At 31.4% G+C, this 20,376-nt stretch overlaps 1 protein-coding gene across 9 annotated transcripts in view; it reads right to left on the reverse strand.

Moving 5' to 3' along the window:
- Positions 1-284: 284 nt before the first annotated feature.
- The window catches only part of LOC110115722 (probable histidine kinase 2), a 48,494-nt gene continuing 28,402 nt past the window's right edge, over positions 285-20,376 (reverse strand). For 6 of the 9 annotated variants that reach the window (XM_028693496.1, XM_028693495.1, XM_028693498.1 and 3 more), the window contains one exon: positions 973-1,424. The gene's annotated coding sequence lies outside the window, so the exon portion shown is untranslated. Of the gene's footprint in view, positions 426-972; positions 1,457-18,920; positions 19,410-20,376 lie in introns of those variants that run through there. The other 3 variants (XM_028693490.1, XM_028693492.1, XM_028693491.1) reach the window with 3 other exon arrangements.

Below are 20,376 nucleotides of genomic sequence, written 5' to 3' on the forward strand. Positions count from 1 at the left end.
AAAAATTCAACTAAATTAATGCCAAATTTTTAATTAGAATAGAAAAAATAAGATTTTTAAGTACAAATCTTCCAATAAATTCTTATAGAAATTATGATATATTTTTCAATGTATCGCAAACAAGTCGGTGAGGCTGTGCAGATACTTAGTTAAGGATTTGAAATCATAATTTTGATTATATGAGAATTTTTTGCCTAATTTCAATCAGGCCATTGATGAGTACTGAAAATAAACAATATATATAATTATATATATTTATATAAAAGAAGCATTGAAGTATTTAATAATTGAAGCCCAATATCCAGAAATTCACTACGAAGTTTGGTTCACATCAAAGCCCCATTCATATTATGATTGGATACTTAGCTTCCAAATTTTAATGATCAGTTAGTGAGATGGAGACCTCTTTCACTGAGTAATCATACCTAAGTGATCATAAAAAAAATAAAAATTTTAAATTTTAGAAAATAAGAAAAAAAAAGTTCATCATCAAATAGGAAATTAAAAAAATACTATGATTAAGGAGGGTGCCCATTAATATAAGAAACAAAAAACTGCTATCGTAGAAGTTCCCAAAGGTAGAAGCAGAAGGGTAGACTAGTAAATAAACGAAAAAAAAAAGTAATTAAAAAGAAAAATAAATAATTTAAATATATATATTTAAATAAATATAACGCAATTTGTAAGTCAGCCCAGAAAAAGTATGAAACTATTAAGATATTATGAAAAAAAAAAGTATGTTGTGACTTGAATTTAGTTAAACAAATCTCAAAGCAATTAGATTTGCTTTAAAAGTAGTGCAATTCTAAATAATCACTCAAACTTTATATTCCAATCATTTCAAAGAAAATCTAACAATTTGGCAATTTTTTTTCATTTAAAGTGTTAATCCTCCAATAATATAAGCTTTACTATGATTTTATATATATATATATATATATATATATATATGCTCCAATAAATTCACACAAATACAAAACAATCTAAAAAAGTTTTTGAAAGGTATATGCCAAAGTAACAAAAGTTCAAAGTTTCAACTTGGTTATTTCGAACTCCAATAAAAACAAACAAACAAATTTCCATAAAGCACAATAAAGTGCAACTAATGAAAAGTTTCAAGGAAAAAAACCCAAAGGAATTCTAAGATTAAAAGCATAACATAGCAAAATTTCAAACAGTAATAAGTATTAACTCAACACGCATTAGCACCGACCAGATATACTTAAGGAACTAACCTTCATAGGAGTAGCCACGACCAGCGGAGCATCTGGGGAGTCAGCACCAGCAAACAATGGATTCATCCTTGGGAACAATAGGGTTGCAATAGCAACTCTTCAGGGTTTCCTGGTTGCGGTACCATTCATGGTGCTTTTCTTCACCTGGAGGAAGTTCCAGATTACACTGAACTTGCCATTCTCAGTCACCTGCACATTGGAAAGCATTTCACAATGTAGAGCTGTAAATAGATAAATAGCATTAGTAATAATAACGTTTGGCAGCATATAACCCGCTAGATATTGCGAGGAAAAAAGAAAACTCTCACAGGTATTAATGCATGCATTTAGATTTTCACAGATTGTTCTAAGATACAGAGATAGGAATGAACTCCACATAGCTTAGAGTTTTAATTTTCAACAAAAAAACATAAAAATTTTCAAAACTGCTTAGTTAATTTATATTATATTTATTAAATGGATAAATTTGTTAGTTATCTTCTTAAAATTGCCAAGTGATAGGAAATAAATATTTCAACAACACATTATATATATATATAAGTTAAAAATCAAAAGAAACTATAATGACAAAAAAAAAAAAAAGATTAACAAATGAAACTATCGAGCTTGTAGAAATACATAACACCAAGATAAAATGCAATTCATTGAAGCTTAAACATCCATAAAGAAAGATGGCCACAAATATTCTCAACGGAATACTTTTACTGAAAATATAAGCAATAATTTTTAAATTTGTTTATTAATCCCATATTCAAATTGTAAAATTAGAATCATCATCAACCAAACTAGCATTCTCTTAAACGTCGTCACTATTTCTCACATCATTTTTTTTTTTAAATTACGTTCATCAACACAACCACTATACTCATCCTCATAGCATCTCCTAAACATGGCAAAATAGTGTGCTATTCGCTATAGCGCATTTAAAGCACAGATGGTGCACGCTACTTTAATCTCTGCACATCACCAAAATAATGGCATATAAGGCATATCTTACTACATTATGAACTATAGTGAGAGCCATTTTATGCTATTGATTAGCATGGACACAGTTTATAATATACTATAACTATTTATAATAAATGAAAGGGCATATAGCTCGTTCGATGTTATACTGCCAATATTGGGATAAAATATACAATGTAACTTCTCATCAAAATGGTATACACTAATAATCGAAAGATGGGAGTATCATTTTTATAAGTAAAATAAATTATATTTTAGGAGTAAATTGCTGACTTAAGGAACAAAACTTTTCCAATTAAAGATAATCTTGGTGTGGTGTGTCTAGAAAGGCATGCATTAATTATATCAATTGTGATCTAAAAGTCATAGGATCCGGTGATGGATGCCGCATCTCTAAAATGAAAGAGATATTGGAAGCGCACATCAAATCCTCCCCAAATGCTTCATGCACTACCAATGCATAGTCCCCTTTTACATACCTAATAACTAGAAGCACATGAACCCAAAATAAGTAAAGCTTTTTAAATTGAGTAGCCACATAAATGAAATGAGTTTCTGGACATTCTTAACCATTATAAATGACCTATGTGGAAATTACTATAGCATCATCAACATTAACATCTTAATTCTACTATTATGGGTCAAATTTGTTTTCGAGGCCCCTCTTTGCTATATGCTATTATGAGTGCCTCACACTAAGTTCCATCAACATTCCTAGGGTTCCCTTCATAAAATATTTATGGAGAACTCCATATTGAATCTCCTTATTATCTTCTTAATATGCATTGCCTTCTCCTGTCCTCTTGAAATACCTCCCTAATTATAATGACCCCAACGATTGACACCCTCATCCATCTAGTATTCTGAAGATGGATTTGGAAGATACAATGATGCCCTCCAAACATAGAAAGGCAATGGAAATTAACCATAGAGGCTTCAAAACTATAAATCAAACTCTCACAAGCAAGACTGAAGATGAAGTACCCAACATCTTCGCATCTTCATACTTTGTGCACTAGGAAACTTGATTGGATCTAAATGATTAACCATGGTTGGGATAATCAAGTCTAGATTAAGTGAGCCATCTTAAAACAAGGAGACTCTTCAACATGTCTAAGCCAAATTTGTAATAAATAATGGCTTGGTGTAGCTTGCATGGATTGTATGGAAATACAAAAAGCTACATGAAAGGGCTACACAAGAGGCTAATAATAATTATCAAGCAAATGTATCCTACTCCTTCCCTCCTTTTTCTCTCTCTTCTTATACCTCGCCAGTGATTGGGATATGAGACAACGATAAGAAATTATTTTATTAACTTGACTTCAACCATTTTCCACTTATCTTGCTTGTAATTAGGAGTAAGGATTTCAATAAATTATTATTATAAAGAGTCAATAAATAAACCCTTCATTACAATTATTTTTCATGCATTTGAAACAAAAAAACTCTAATTCAATCCCACAAACTATCCCCAACCTAGCATTGACAACCACAATCCACTCTTTGTTAAGCAATTCTCTCTCTTTCTCTCTCCTCTCTCTCACTATACCTCTCTTCTCTCTCCATCTACTCAAGAAAATCAAGAGTCCATCAAAAGCTAAGCAAAAAGAATCCATTCAATAAATAAAGAGGATAATCAAGAATTCTCCACTTGCAAGCATAATGACTAGTTCTATCTTTCTAGTTTTCACCAATCATAAATCCATTTATATATTTCTTTAAATCACTCTCCCTCTATTTCTATAAATCTAACTGACCTCGTCAAAGAAGCAAAATTCCATAGCTTGGGTTTTTTATGATGTAGGAACCCCACATCCACATATGTACAAGCCTAACTTCTGCATATCTTTACCAAAATATTTTATTTGCAAGTGAAACAACAACGGAAGAAAACTCATAGTTCAACAAAAAAAAAAAAAAGATTTCTCTTGAGCAAATAAGAGAATTAGGATTTGGTCTCCATACTTGAATTAAGAGAGAAGGAAAAGGAGAGACTAACTTTAATTTAAACATTTTTTAGTTTTCTTGTTTGTAATTAAGAGTTGGGATTTAAAAAAAAAAAAAACTAATATCATATAAAATAGATTCTCCATCAGGGTTATTTTTCATGCACTTGAAGCAATAAAGCTATAATTTCCTCCAACACTGACCTTATGTTGGAGAGCAAGATATTGGTTGGGAGAGAGAGAGAAGGGGTGGGGGATGAGAACTTTATCGATTCAAGTACATGAAAAAAAAAATAATGGAGATTCATTTTAAATGATTACAATGAATTTAAATACGGCTTCTACTTACAAAAAAAGAACAAAACATAACAAAAATCAAGCTACTATCTTCTTATCACTCATCACTCCCTCTTTACCCCTATCACATTGAATATGTATGCGAAAAGAGAGACAAGGTGATGAGAAGCAAGATATGCTTGCTAAATTCAGTATTGGTACCAAAAGATTGAATCTTTAACATGAATCAACATGAATCTTTAGATTGATTTTGTTAAATGGTATTTCAATTACCAATTTTAACTCAACAAGTCATGAGTTACCAAGTCGAACTCAACAAGTCATGAGAGCAGTGAGAATGCATATTGGAGCATGACAAGATGCATATAAGTTGAACAACTCACCAAAATGGAGGGGCCAATAACAATAACAAGGCCTTTGCTTTTACTGGAATCACAAAAAGTAAATGCTAGATGTATTCAAATAAGTTTAAAACATTTTATAGGTAAGCTTAGCTAGCTTCACATAGGTTATTTCCAAATGAACGAGCTATTACTAAATCCCATAAAAAGTTGAACCCAAAAATTCTTGTAAAGATGAAATGATGATGATATAATAAGTTTTCATATTCATAAGCCACTCAAAGTTAGACCAAAAATGACTCAAAGCACTGTGATATAAAATAAAACTTTTTTTACTATGATTGGACACGACATACATCAAAGCTTTAGAGAAATCAAGAAAACCATGAAAGATTTCCAATACGCTATCTTTATTAACAAGCTTAATATTACAGTTGCACGCCAGCAAGGAATGCAGTCCAGGATTTGATTAGTGAACAAACAAAGGATTTGTCGTTCTCATGTTTTGAAGCACTTCAAAGCTAAATATGTACTGTAACTAGAAACTAAAGCCAACAAAACAACTACATGTAGACACATCTTTCCAATAATGAAAGTAGCACGTAACCTTCTCTTTCGCCAAGCACTTCTCTATGATCAGCTTATTCCATATTGATTCTAAGTGTATCTTACAACTTGGAACCCCAAATTATAATCTCAAATTTTGTGCCTTCCAAGTTTTTTGTATCAGGAAACCGACAAACAAATTTAAAAGGATCTAGAAATATAACTTATTATGTGATTATTTCAAGTGTATTACTAGTCAAATGTATAAAGTCACCTCAGCTTTTGCTAAGAGACTTCAGATCCATTAGGGGCAATAACAACATTTTATCAAGAAGATTGTAAAGTTGTTATTGAGAAAGTAATTTTATTGAAAGCTATTGTAGTTTTTACAAAAAATTTCAAAATTGAATAATGACTTTCTTACAACTACCACATTCTAGCATATATATAATTCTCCAAAGCAGCTTCCCTCAAAAAAAAAATGAAAACCAACAAAAAAGTAAATTGCAAATGGATGAGTAATAGTGCACAAAAATCAAAGCAATGAGAAAGCCATCCTAATAGACTCTTTTAAGCCATATTAAAGCTAACATTATTTTAATTCCTATTACCAGCTACTCAAAAATTGCAATAGTATGGTGGTGGATGACCCTCCCCAACCATCAATTCAGAGACATGTTGAAAAATATTGCAAATTTGGATTTAAAGAAAAAAACATGAATGAGCATGACGTTGGTGGGTGAGGAAAAATCACCAATATAGCAAATTAGAATGAATTGATCATACTCAACTCATAATTTTGGGAGAACTTTCTTGGATAGGGTGATTTAATAACCATTACTCAGATAACTAAACTAAAGAAGGAATAAATTATAGCTGAAGGTGAGAGTTAATGTCACTTGATTAAGGTGAATAGAGTTATAGTCAAGTGTGAATTTTCCAATTTTTTTGTGCTTGCAATTTCATGCAGCGTGTGAGAGTGAAGTAAGCTTGTGAGTGTATACACGGGCTTGGCACATGGCACCGTGGAATGCCCAAACTCCAAAAATAGATGGACATTTCAAATTTGGAGACACCAACACTCCCAAGATGAAAGGTTGACAACTACATAAAATTCCAATATTTTTGAGCTGACAATAAAGATGGAATATATTTAAATATCAATTAATTCCATGGTTTATATAGAACTTAAAAAAAAACTTAGAATCAAAGAAGCAATTGGGTTTGATTGGCCCATGCTCAAGACAAACCAATCCAAAATCTATAAAATTTCAATGACATGTAGAAGACTAACCCATATTCAAAATAATCAACATAAAGGTAAAGATTGTGGGTGCGAAAAAATAATTAAAAAATTCATCCACTTAAAGGAGACATAAGACAAAGTGAAGTAAAACTTTGTACTACAAGTGATTTTTTGAGACAGATTTCTTTAATACGACTGTACCATAAAAGCTAATTAAGTGGTACTCCAAAAAATTTTGCTTTGGATTTCCCTCAAGCCAACTAGGCTGCCAATTAAGGTTGACAGGTTAAGTTCATGACTGACTCAAAGTCGAAACCTCAAATTTGTTTAACCAAAACTATCTCTGTTTATTATATGGATCAAAATGTTTGAACCGAACATGACTCGACTTGAACCCAACTAGTCAAACCCACTTATTACAGATCAAGATCATACAATTTTTTTCATCAACAGAACTTATTTAACTCAAATATTACTTGCTTAACTTAGTAATACAAAAGTCTATTTTAACAATATATTTCTAACTTTCAAAACTAAAAATTCAAATAATAATTTGGTCAATTTCAAGTTGATTTTGATTTATGCAGGTCAATCCAATTTCTAGTCTACAAACCTGACCTGAATAGTAATCGGGTCAACTCAAATCCAAAATTTTCTAGTAAAATTCTTGTCTAGTTGTTGTGTAAAATCATTTATTAACACCCCTAAAGCAAAAAAAAATCATATTATTTTGAAATTATATAAGGACAAAGACTTCTAAGACTAAGATAACTAATATTTTGGTAGCAATTAAAAATATTGTGAAAGCCAATGGCTCATTAAGAGACAAGTGAAAATCATTGCACATCCAAACTAAGCTACTTGATTAAAAATATGACTTTCTCAGAAAGAAGGATAACCAATAATGCCATTTAAACATTGATTTGGTTTAAGCTCATAATCCATTGATGAACCACTGCACTACTCAAACATTGTCGATTTTCACTTTATTCTCATAGTCAACATGTTGGAAACAATAAGCACTGATATTGATGAAGCTTTGCCTTTTAGCTTGAATTAGAAATATGCAAACTTTCTTAGAAGTAAAGATAAACAAGTATGCTACTCGGGCTTTGCCATTTGGCTTGGTTCTCAAAAGCCAACTCCTTGAGAATAAAGATGAATCATAGTGTCGCTTGGAAGCAAGCATGAACCATTATGTTACTCGGGCTAGAGTCATTTTTTGCTTGGTTTGCATTGTACAGCCCTTTGAGAATGAGAATGAACCATGGTATTATTTCAGGTTTCGCTTTTTCTTGAGCCAAAAGTTTGACAACTTGCTTGAAAACAAGAATGACCCAATATTTCATGGGCTCCCATTTCATCATTGTTCTCACAAGTTGACTCAGGAGCAAGGATGAGCCAAGTGACGTTCAAGCATTATTTTTGGCTTGACTCAAAAATCAGCTGCTTTGCCATTTCAACTTTGTTCTCACCAATAAATAAATAAATAAAATAAAAATAAAAATAAAAAATAAAAAACAAAAAAAAAACTTTGTTCTCACCAAAAATCAAGAGCAAGAATAAGTCATATTGAAGCTCAAGCTTTACTTTTTAGCTTGACTCAAAATTCGTCGACATGCTTAAATGCAATAATGAAAACTATACAATCTATAATACTTAGGCTTTATCATTTTAACATGGTTATCACTGTTCGATTCACTTGGGAATGGGATGAAACATTGTGATGCTTGGGTCGTGTTCTGTCATCATTTTTCCGCCAAGGTGTTTCCATCTTGGCTTGGTTCTTGTTGTCCCAGTCACTCAAGAGTGAAAATAAGTCATGGCGCTGCTTAAATTTTAATTTTTGTGTAAGTGAAAAATTATTCAACTTCTCAAAAACACGAATTAATGGTTATGCACTCAACTTATAAATTAAATTCACACCTATGTGAAATCTATCGTATCTCAACTTATTGAGTTTTACCCAAGTTCAAATAGGTTCTCTTCTTTATTTGTATATGCATTTTAATTGCTAGCTAAAACTTGCCGAAAAGTAGAATAAAGAAATTCACATTTTCTTCTTTTATATAAATATAATAAACAAATAAATCAAAAAGAAAAAGAAAAATACTAAAATATAAAATAAGATAAAAAATGTTTCAATGAAAGTCTTTGTAAGTAAAAAATTGATGTCTGAAATTACTTGAGACGATCAAGATGAAAAAGAGGAATCAAAGTTTGCTCAAGAACCAATGAAATTCTCCATCATCTGCCTCTAGAATTATAAGATACAGTGTCAAAACTCATTGACGATAGAAAAATAAGGTTCATCCACTCTCCTCTTCATTCAACCCTCAACCTTCAACCCCTAAATACCCTATACATATAAGAAGGTTCTTTTGTCCCCACATAGAGAAGGCATTTATGCACATGACATCAACAGAAGTTCTTATATCATATTAGCATAGGTTCATAACAAGCTAAACGAGGCCATATCATATATGGCATATGCATTTGCTAAATGGGCACTTTATAAAAAGTAGCAACTTATTGCCTCCACAATGCCAAGGTTTAAAATTGTGAAATTGGGTATTGAGGTGTTTTTCGTTCGTGAGGCGAGGTGTAAGCAACAAGACGTTTTGAGGCGCAAGCCTCAAAATCTAAAAATTTTATAAAACCAACATAAAAGTTAATAGTCATTTTTTATATAATATTTAAATAATATATTAAAGGATGACATATTAACTCTCCATTGAACTATGAAGTAAAAAATTTACATGCATATGAAATAAAATATTATATAAGATATAAAGTGTTAAGTGATACAACAACAACATCAAGCTTTTTATCCCACTATGTGGGGTCGGTTACATGAATCTTTTTTCTCCATTATGCCCTATTAAAAGTTAAATCTCATTTCTAATATTTTCTGATCAAGTCGTTTTAGGTCTACCTCTACCCTTCTTACCATAAGTCAAATCCAATACATCTACTTTCTTAACTGGGTCATCGGAAGACTGCCGTTTTATGTGGCCATACCATCTAAGGCGACTCGCTCTAATTTTATCTTCCATTGGATCTACTCAAACCTTTTAACGTATATGCTCATTTCTTATCCCGTCTCTAAGAGTAAAGCCACTCATCTACCTGAGCATCCTCATATCTACAACACTTAACTTACTATTATGCTTCTCTTTTAATGGCCAACATTTTGCACCATTAAGCATTGTAGATCTAACCACCATCTTATACAATTTTTCCTTAAGTTTGAGGGGTACTTTTCTATCACACAACAAGCCATATGCATTCCTCCACTTCAACCATCCAACTTGGATTCTACTAATAATATCCCCATCTATTTCACCATCACTCTGAATAATAGACCCAAGATATTTAAAACGTGTACACTTCTTAATAGCTCGATCACCCAAAATCACACTCCCCTCACTAGAACTATTATTATTAAAATTACATTCCATATATTTAGTTTTAGATCTACTCAATCGAAAGCCTTTAAACTCTAAGGTTAACCTCTATCATGGTTTAAAATTGCGCAATATGAGGCTCGCCTTGAGGCCCGCCTTTGCGCAATTCCAGTAAAAAACGCCTCGATGCTTACGCCTCGAGTTTTTTTTATGAGGCTTGCACCTCAACTTGATTGAGGCCCGCCTTGAGGCCCGCCTCGCCTCACTGGCATGAGGCTTACGCCTCACGGTATATATATTAAAACTTACATAAATTTTGAAGTAAATGCCCAACATTGGACTCTATAGGAGAGGAGGAAGGGGAGAGAGCAGTCCATCATAATGATAATTCAAATGAAGAGCCCCTTAGTGATGTCAGTGCTGATGACTTATGAGTTCTTATGTGATGTGTCATTGCTATGTTTTTTTGGAAAATTTGAATTATATGTTAATGAAAAAAAAAATACTTGGATTTTGGAAAGATATAATTTTGAGTTGAACTATATTTCATGTTGTCTTATTATTGGAATATTTGATTTCATTTCATATCTTATGCTATTTATATTTTATATTATTCACTCATTGGTATATAAAAAATTTATCATTTTATGTTTACGCAATCTTTTGATTTTGAGGCTTACGCCTCAAAACGCCTTGAGGCTTACGCCTCGCCTCACGAATGAAAAATGCCTCAATACCCGAATACACAATTTTAAACATTGACCTCTATAATTCAAGTTTACCTTCAATGCCCTCTCTAGTCTTATCAACAAGAAGAATATCATCAGCAAAAAGAATACACCAAGGTATAATCTCTTGCAAATGTCTAGTTAGAACATTCATGACTAAAGAAAAAAAGATATGTGCTTAATACTGATCCTTGATGTAATCCAACTGAAATAGGAATATACTTGGTTAAACCACCTTGTGTATGGACACAAGTAACAGCTCCTGCATATATATCCTTAATGACTTGAATATAAGCATTATTAACCCCTTTCTTTTCCAGAACTCTCCATAGCACTTCTCTTATAACTTTATCATATGCTTTATCTAAATCAATAAATATCATATATAAATCCTCCTTATTCTCTTCTATACTTCTCCATCAAACCTCTCAATAAATGTATAGCTTCCATAGTAGACCTACTCAGCATGAACCCAAATTGATTTTGAGAAACGTTAGTATCACGCTGCATCCTATGCTCCATAACTCTGTCCCATAGTTTTAAAGTATGACAAATTAACTTAATTCTTCTATAGTTCACACAATCTGGTGCATCACCTTTATTCTTAAAAATAGGAATCAACATACTCATTCTTCACTGATCTGTCATCTTTTTAGTCTTCAAAATGATATTAAAAAGTTTAGTAAGCCAAGAAATTCCTTCTTCTCCCAAGTATTTCCACACCTCTATTGGGATATCATCAGGTCCAACAGATTTTCCACACCATTTTCTTTAAAACTTTTCTAACTTCGATTTTACTAATACGCCGATAAAAACAAAAATCTTTATTTTATTTAGGGTGCTAAGGTCACTAAAATCAATTCGATTCTCATAATCTTCATTGAATAGTTTATAAAAATATCTCATCCACCTTTGTTGAATATCTTCTTCTAATAAAAACACCTTTCGATCTTCATCCTTAATGCACTTCACTTGAACTAAATCCTTACTACTATTCTCTCTTTATCTGGCTAACTTATACATATATCTTTCACTCTTCTTAATATCTAATCTATTATATAAATCATTAAAAATTAAAGTATTTGCATCACATATTGTTTTCTTAGACTCCTTACGAACATCTTTATATCTTTCCCAATAATCAGAATTTTTATATCTAAACCAATTTTTGTAATAAATCTTCTTATTTTTATCTTTTCTTGAATATTCTCATTCGACCACCAACTATTTTTACTATTAGGGGTTTTTCCCTTTAAAAAATCAAACACATATTTTGCAACATTCTTAATATTATTAGCTACTTTTCCCATATAACATTAGCTTCCTCATACATAGAAAAAATATTAAGATCTAGTATCTTACTCTCAAAAATATTTTTGTTAATATTCTTTAAATGTCTCATCTAATCCTAGAACAGTGTTTTACTTTATTAATTATTTTCTGCCCCTTCATCTTAAAGTCAAAAACTAATAAGAGATATTCGGTACATAAACTTTTGCTTGAAATAGCTTTACCATTTTTGTAATTTAAATGATATATTTTTCTTAAGAAAATATTCAATATATGTTTTATTATATCCATTCTTATAAGTGATGAGACAAAAAAATTATACTTTGTGATTTAATTTATGATGATGAATTATCCATTATAAGGGCATTCAACATCAAGGGCATTTTCATATTCATCGTGAAGGTTTGCTAAAAGATCTAATGATCTATCTTATTTTATCACCTTTGGAGAAGGCTAACTAAGAAGATCGGCATTATAGACTACTCTTGGAGGTCATCTAAATACTATTCATTCTATTTCTGCTTGTATATTTTTTTTTTTAAATTTAGGTTCCTTCATTTTTAATCTTACATTGATTGGTATCAGCTATCATTATTAGCAGTGGTCTGCACTCTTTAAGAAGATCGGCATTATAGACTACTCTTGGATGTCATCTAAATACTATTCATTCTATTTCTGCTTGTATATTTCTTTTTAAAATTTAGGTTCGTTCATTTTTAATCTTACATTGATTGGTATCAGCTATCATTATTAGCATTGGTTTGCACTCTTTATTGTGATGGTAACTCTATCACTTTCATTAAGTTAGTCCAAGACTTTATCAGCACGCATCAAGACCCAATAATGACTACAAAATTGAGTATAAAATCCTAACTTCAATATCAAAAGGATCATTAAAAGAATAAGAGTTTTACGAATTTCCTTGTTTATGTCCTTAAAATACTAAGCAATAAGCTTATTTCATGATCAAATTTCTCATTTGAACTATCAAGTCCTTAGGAATGGGATATCTGACACTCATAATCAACAATTTATCTTTATTTATCCTAGAAACAATATACTCACATTAGAGGTGCAACTCATCATTCATTTTGAGAAGTCTTCTAAAACATAAATAACAAATCTATTAATAAAATTTAAATCTTATAGTACTTTATATGGATTTATTGCTAGCATCTCTCATAATTTAGGAGCCTTGGTCCTAGGGGTGTCAATTTCGGGTCATGGGTCGGGTTCGGGTCGAACCCAAAACTGACCCGATACTGTTCGGGTCAACCCGAACCCGACCCATTTTTACAAACGGTTTGGTTTTCCGGACCCAAACCCAACCCGCTTCGGGTTCGGGTCACCCGACACGACCTAAAAGTGGGCGCTGGCCTAAACGCGGCAGCCGGTGAGCCCTCATGCGGGCCTGGACACGGGCTTGGGTCCTCCTCAGGACATGCAGCCTGCCGCCCTGTTTATTTTCACGTGATGGGGCAGCGGAGGGCAAGGCGGGATTTGCCACAGGCTGACGAGGCAGCGACGGGCAAGCGGGGCAGGAGCGGGATTTGCCACAGGCAGACGCGGGTAGCTCGGTCAGCGGGTCGATCCGGGTCATTTCCGGGTTTCTGGGTCAACCTGAACCCGACCCGATTTCTAAAATGGGTCGAAAACTCTAACCCGAACCAGACCCGGTTCGGGTTCGGGTCAACTCGAACCCGAAATTTCCGTGTTGTGTTCAGGCCGGGTTTTCGGGTCGTGTCCAATATTGACACCCCTACTTGGTCCTATGTTTTGATATCAAATGATCTATGATTAAGATGAGATTCATGACAAACCTAATCTCAACCTTAGATGGAAATGAGAAATATATAAATAATATAGCCTTTATGATAATTAGTAATCAATCACTCATTTAGAAGATTAACCCAAGACACATATAAAAAAGAGATGAGAATTTTATTAATAAAAAGAGAATGTTTTTGGATAATTTTATAATTAAATATTAGATTTGATATAAAATAGCAACATCAAGCATTTATCCCACTACATGGGGTTGGCTACATAAACCCTTTTTCTCCATTGTATCTAGCTAAAAATCAATTTTTCATTTAGATCTAATAAAGAAATGTCATTTCTAATATTTTCTAACCAAGTCTTCTTAGGTCTACCTCTACCTATCCTAACATAGGTTAAATCTCATACATCTACTCTCCTAACAGGGTCATCGGGAGGCCGTCGTTTTATGTGAATTAAATTTGATATGTAAAATTAAAGTTTTAATTTTTTTTTCTTGTATAATAAAAGTATAATAAATAGGATAACAATTTTGAATGAAAAGCACCTCAAATGTTGCCATGGAAAAATAAAGTACCTTTACCATTTAAATCCTTCATCCCATGGGTGTTACATTACCACTTGGGGGAAAAAATATTGCCTTTCTATGTAGGATCATATAAATTTCTATATATTTGATTGATCTTGAGATATATTGAAGGATTTGGTTGAACTGTATCGGTGACCAAACAAGCCCAAATTGTATGATTTGCCTATAAAGTTACAAAAAATTTCGTAAAAATTGATGTATGGGAATTTGATGATGATCTTCTTGAAATATTTATTATCATCTAGTTGGCTGAAAATCACATATATCATCAACATTGCAATATTAATGAAAGAAAAAATCTATATTTGGATAAAGTAATTAGAAATGTTTTATTATCATCCAGTTGCCTGAAAAACTTATTCTTTCTCAAAACAAAATGAAAACACATTTTCTCTCAAATAATAAAACTAAAAATCATTATCAATGCAGCAACTCCTCTTTATGACTAACAGCAACTCTTGTATAAGAAACTTCTTTCTTACACTCACAGTAAAAGACAGTATAAACCATATAAGCATACATCTTCATCAACACCAAAACATTCACAAGGAATAAATCCGATAGCATTTTTCGCCCCAGCAAAGCCAGAGCCTCCTGTGAACAATCCATCAGCCAACAGCAACATCAAAGCAATGAGAAAACCTTGGGAGTCTTCTCCCCTTAACAATCTACCTACTCTACACAAAGCCTCTAAATCAAAACAACATTCTTCTGCCACTGAAACCACCACTCCCACCATCCAAATCATTGCCAAATACATAGACGGTAGCCTACCCAACATCGCAAACAATCCACCAATCATGATAGAAACTATCGAACCATTTGCACCGAGCATCGGAACGGCGATTAAACATAGTGATAGAACTGTGTAGCCAATATACAACATAGAAGAGTATATGCAAGTAATAAAAACAGGAATCCAAGTCGACTTTAACCTTAAATACGCATCATTAAGAGTTGACTGCTTGCCAGAATAAACTAACAGAGAGGAATAAGCGATCATCATCATGGAGATGGTTGATATTATGTAAGAGAATATAAAAAGAAAACATGTACTTTAACAAAATATTCTGCATCATTTCTTAGCCCAATGACCGCATCAAAGAATTGCAGTGTAGTGGGATATTCTTTGGTGATGAGATATAATTTCATGACGAAGTTGAGGAGTAGAGGGTAGATGGATATGTAATTGCTTATCAAGAGGAGAGAATTTGGGAATAAGCAAAGAAATATGGAAGAGAGTATGAGCTTCTTGTTCTTTGTGGGGAGGTAAATGGCTTCTCTTAGGACTAAAATGATACTGAAAAGCTTACTTGAATCCAAGGCGATGGAGGAATTTTGATCCATGCGGTCAAGAGAAGGGCTTTGGGGAATTTGATCATATATAGGTTTAAGAAGTTGACTCAAGGAAAATGTTCTAAGACTTATTCCAACAAGTATAAATGCATGCGCACATGATGCACGTGAAGAAAATTTTAAAAAATAAGAAATAAATAAATAAAATTTAAAAATAATTTATGATATGCTATATCATTATTATTATTTTTTATAATAATTGTAGATAAGTTGGAAGAGTCTCCTATAAATGAAAAAGTAAAATTAAAAAAAAAATCTAGCCATAGATGTAAGAATAAAAAATATCGCATTACTAATTTTTTTAAACCTATTACTGAACTTAACCTAAACTCAGGAATCTAATTATTTATTGAAGTAAAATACAAAAATATAAATTAAAAAAATTAAGACTTTAATGTTAAAAATATTGCTAACAACCTTTTGAGGGAGTTTAAGCATAAATTATTATTTTATTGGGCTCTATCAAAACATATTGATATGTGTGTTTCAACAATCAAATATTATTTTAAAATATTAAATCCAATTGAGTTAAATAAATTATGAAATAAAGAAAGTTTGATATTTTATAAGATGATGGAAAGCATAATTCATAAAACATGTCATAAGATTGTGAAGGCTAAAATAAAACTGAGGTTAAAATGGAATTAAAAGTAAACTGTATAACACAAAAAAATAAATTCTAAATAGAAGTAAAATTTATATAATGATTTTATGCTTCTAAAATTATTCCTAAAATTTTGAAAATAATTAAGTTTAGTTAAGATTTATTCATAACAATCCCAAATTCTTTAATTTCAATTTGAGACCATAAAATTAGGCTTGAGTTACTTCTAAATCATTAAGCCAATTAAATTCACAAAATATCAATCAAAATAACAGAAACATAACACACAAATAATTATTTATCTATAAAAATATTATATTTGATTTTAAATTTGTCAAAAATAAAAAAACTTAAAATAATATTTTGCATGAGAGTTGCAATAGAGGATCGGCGAGAGCTATTGGATATTATTATTTCAACTACAAACTTTAAGAAGTGTCCTAAACCTCAATTCAATTTGAAATTTGAAGAGTAAAATAAAAGAGAATTTATAAAGATACAATGAGAGACGAATAAGATAAATGGAAAGAATAGGGAGGTATGTTTGATGATTTTTTATTAAACTTTGATAATAAAAAAAATGTTATTTAATAGAACATTACTGTTCTTATATTTGTATTCAATAATTGTATTTTTGATATCATTATTTTTATTAGATATGAATATGAATGGATCGTTGAAATGATAAAAAATTAAAAATTGATAATATAATAGAAATTTAAAATGATGGAATATTAAAATAATAAATTTTCATCAACTAATTATTAAAAATATAATATAATTAATTAAGTGATAATATATGTTAAGATTGCTGTACAAAATGTCTTGAGAGTTGTCACGGTTTGGTGAAAACTTTTTTTGTGGAACTAATAATTTGAGTTATTATAATATAATTTGAGTTATATATTTTTATTATTATAAATTTCATATACTTATACTTCAATATACTAATCTTAATTAACTAATTAGGCAAGAATGCTAGTTGAGATAAAGGTAATGAAGACGCTGATGAATTGATAAGAAAGCCAAATTTTATATTCTTTTTAATGAAGCTCTAAGCGTCTATCTAGGTTGGCTACATCTATCTATGAAATTAGATGTAGAAATATTATAGGAAAAATAAAGTCTAATAGAGACGAGCAGATGAACCATAGGACAGGCAGAATACTGAACTGGTTAGAGAAGAATTAGGAAATCTAACAGAAAAAATGCTGAACTGATTAGAGAAGAGCTAGGAAACCTAACAGAATAATATATTCATAAGGAGAAAATTGAAAATATACTCTCTCTTTTTTTTTCATTAGTGGCTGTCTAGCTTTACTCTTACCTAGCATCTCTCTCCTGCTTACATGTATTTTTATTTTCCGTTGCCACATATCCCTATCTTTTTCAACTCCAATAGTCTATATTGTACCTTATCATCCCTGTTAGCTCCCTTGTTGTTGTTGCTATCAATGTTGGCACTGGAGTTGAGGTCTTCTCAGCAGTCATCACATGTTGTTGCTAGTTCTCGATATCCTTGTTATCAATATAGTGTAGTAATCATCCATGAACTTTATTTTGCTTCACGTAAGAATATTAAAATTCCAGGGAATTCTGAATTTTATCTTATAATTATTTATTTACACAATTTATTTCTAAACCAAATGATAAGTATTATCCTGCCTCCTAATGTGCTAAGAAATATACCTTTTCTTTTTTGTATTGGGTCCAATGAACTTAAAATCCATGTCATCAGAGTGCTTTTGTTGATATCAATGTAGTATTGCTTGGTAACCATAAACTTCACACTATAGGTAAGATGTATATTATGTGTTCATTGGTATTTCCACAAATTCTTGGACCTTCATGAATGTAGCATTGCTGATTGGTGAATGTGTGACTGATAAGTAGACAAAATGGTTGTTTTTTTTATAATTAAAGTAGACTCCGAGGTTTGAGAAGCTGAGTTTGCAATCCCACCCTCAACTTGGCAGTGTTTTGATGAGCATTGGAACTGTAATTTCAATGATAAGTGGACATACTTTATGTTGTTATGTATAGTTATGTTCGTTGCCTTTATCTCTAGCCAGATAAGTGCACATAATTATGAATAGTTATATTTGTTGCCTTTATCTTTATAGAGAGCATGATTTGAGTATGGTCATTTTTCATTTGGTATGCATAACTATGTTTGTTGCCTTTATCTCTACATGCTAATTCTAGATGTCCAATGGAAAAACATAATGCAAAGATTTTTTTAAAGCTATAATCTAATTGATGGAGTTGAGTCGAATATGGCTGGACCCTTGTTTGTTTACATTCGTGATCCTTATTTGTTTATGTTGGGGTCGAAGGGGTTAGACCTAAACAAACTCAAAGCTAAAAAACAAAAATTAATCAAAGAGCATTTATTTTCTGGAAAGAGAAATGACACACCGAAAAGCTAGCATCAAAAAGGGCTGGCTAAGTAACACTAAACAAACAGAATTTTAAAGAGAAAAACAACCAATGTTATATCTACTAATGGATAGTTGAACACAAACAAATCAATCACCCGAAAAAGAGCATGTATTTGAAAATTTTAATAATGGCTCAGCGAGCTTACGTGAAATGCAATAGAGCGTTCGACCAGACTACTGGGTGGATGGTTTTGGCGAGGGATAAATACGGAGAAGTTGTTGCGTTGGGCAAGCGTGAGATGAGCGAGAGCCACTACTATGTTGAAGAGGTAGAAAGGAGTGATGCGTTCAACTTTAAATGGAGATCCACTCGGCAAGGTACCCCTTCTTCAGGACAAGCGGAATGAAAACCATTGGGTTTGATAGCCGCTGAAAGGCCGGATGGAGTAGTAACCGTTCGGCTATAAATGCATATGCGTTGAGGAAGAAATTTCTTCATTACAAAAGGGTGCAGCAGTCGGAACTAAAACGGTTTGGTGCGGCAATCGGAAGTGGAACGGGTGTGGAAGCCATCGAAACGGTCTACTTTAGATGAATTTGCTCGGTTGTTGTGGATATGTGGTCAGCTAGGATTTCGTTCAGAGGTGATAGATGGACGCTCACTTTGGGATCGCTCGATGTGGGAACAGATGATTCTGATGGAGAAACACTCGCTCTGATAGAGAAACGCTCGCTTAATGCATTCAAACACGACGGGCGAAATTAAATTTATTTTAAAAACATGGTTGTGATTGAATAAATGCTTTGTATGAATAGAAAATTGAATAATATGAATAGTCTTAAACGATGGCAGTAAATAAATGAATAATTAATACATTCAAACATGGAAAGTGAAATTAAATTTATTTTAAAAACACAGGTGTGATTGAATAAATACTTTCTATGAATAGAAAATTAAATAATATGAATAGTCCTAAACGATAATGGTAAATAATGAATAAATAAATATTTTATAGAAAGTGATAAATGATAGAATTTGTAGAGTCATATATAAACGTTGTGGATTAATTTAAAATTTATACATGAACGATCAAGATTTGCTATGGGTGGAATCCTAAACAGCTTTTATATATACTAGTAAAAATGTCCGTGCATTAAATGCACGTGAATAAAAATTTAAAAATAAAAATTCATAGATATTTTAATTATATTATCATTGTTAAGATGAAAAAAAAATTATTAAATTTATTATTACAGATAATTATAATCACTAATGTTTATTTGCATGTGCAAAAAAATTTACATGAAGAAAAAAAATAAAAATTAAGTGAAAAAGTATCATTAATTTTGTTAGCTTTATTGCACGTGCATATAAAAAATTTAAAATAAGAATTCATATAATGAATATTTTAATTATATTTTATTTGATAAATAATAAAATTATTATCTTCATTTCTATAATTAATTATAATTAATAATAATATTAGTAAAAAATTATATTTTTTTCTTAAAATAATATTAGCAAAAAAATTCATGCAGAAGAACAAATTTAGACATTTTATTCACCAAATCTGCAACACAAAACAAAGGAAAAACCAACCTAAATAAAAAAAGGGATTTGAGATATGCTAAAAGCCCAAAAGCTCATCTACTTTAAATAAA

This window comes from Dendrobium catenatum, unplaced genomic scaffold (assembly GCF_001605985.2).
Source record: "Dendrobium catenatum unplaced genomic scaffold, ASM160598v2 fragScaff_scaffold_306, whole genome shotgun sequence".
NCBI lineage: Eukaryota > Viridiplantae > Streptophyta > Magnoliopsida > Asparagales > Orchidaceae > Dendrobium > Dendrobium catenatum.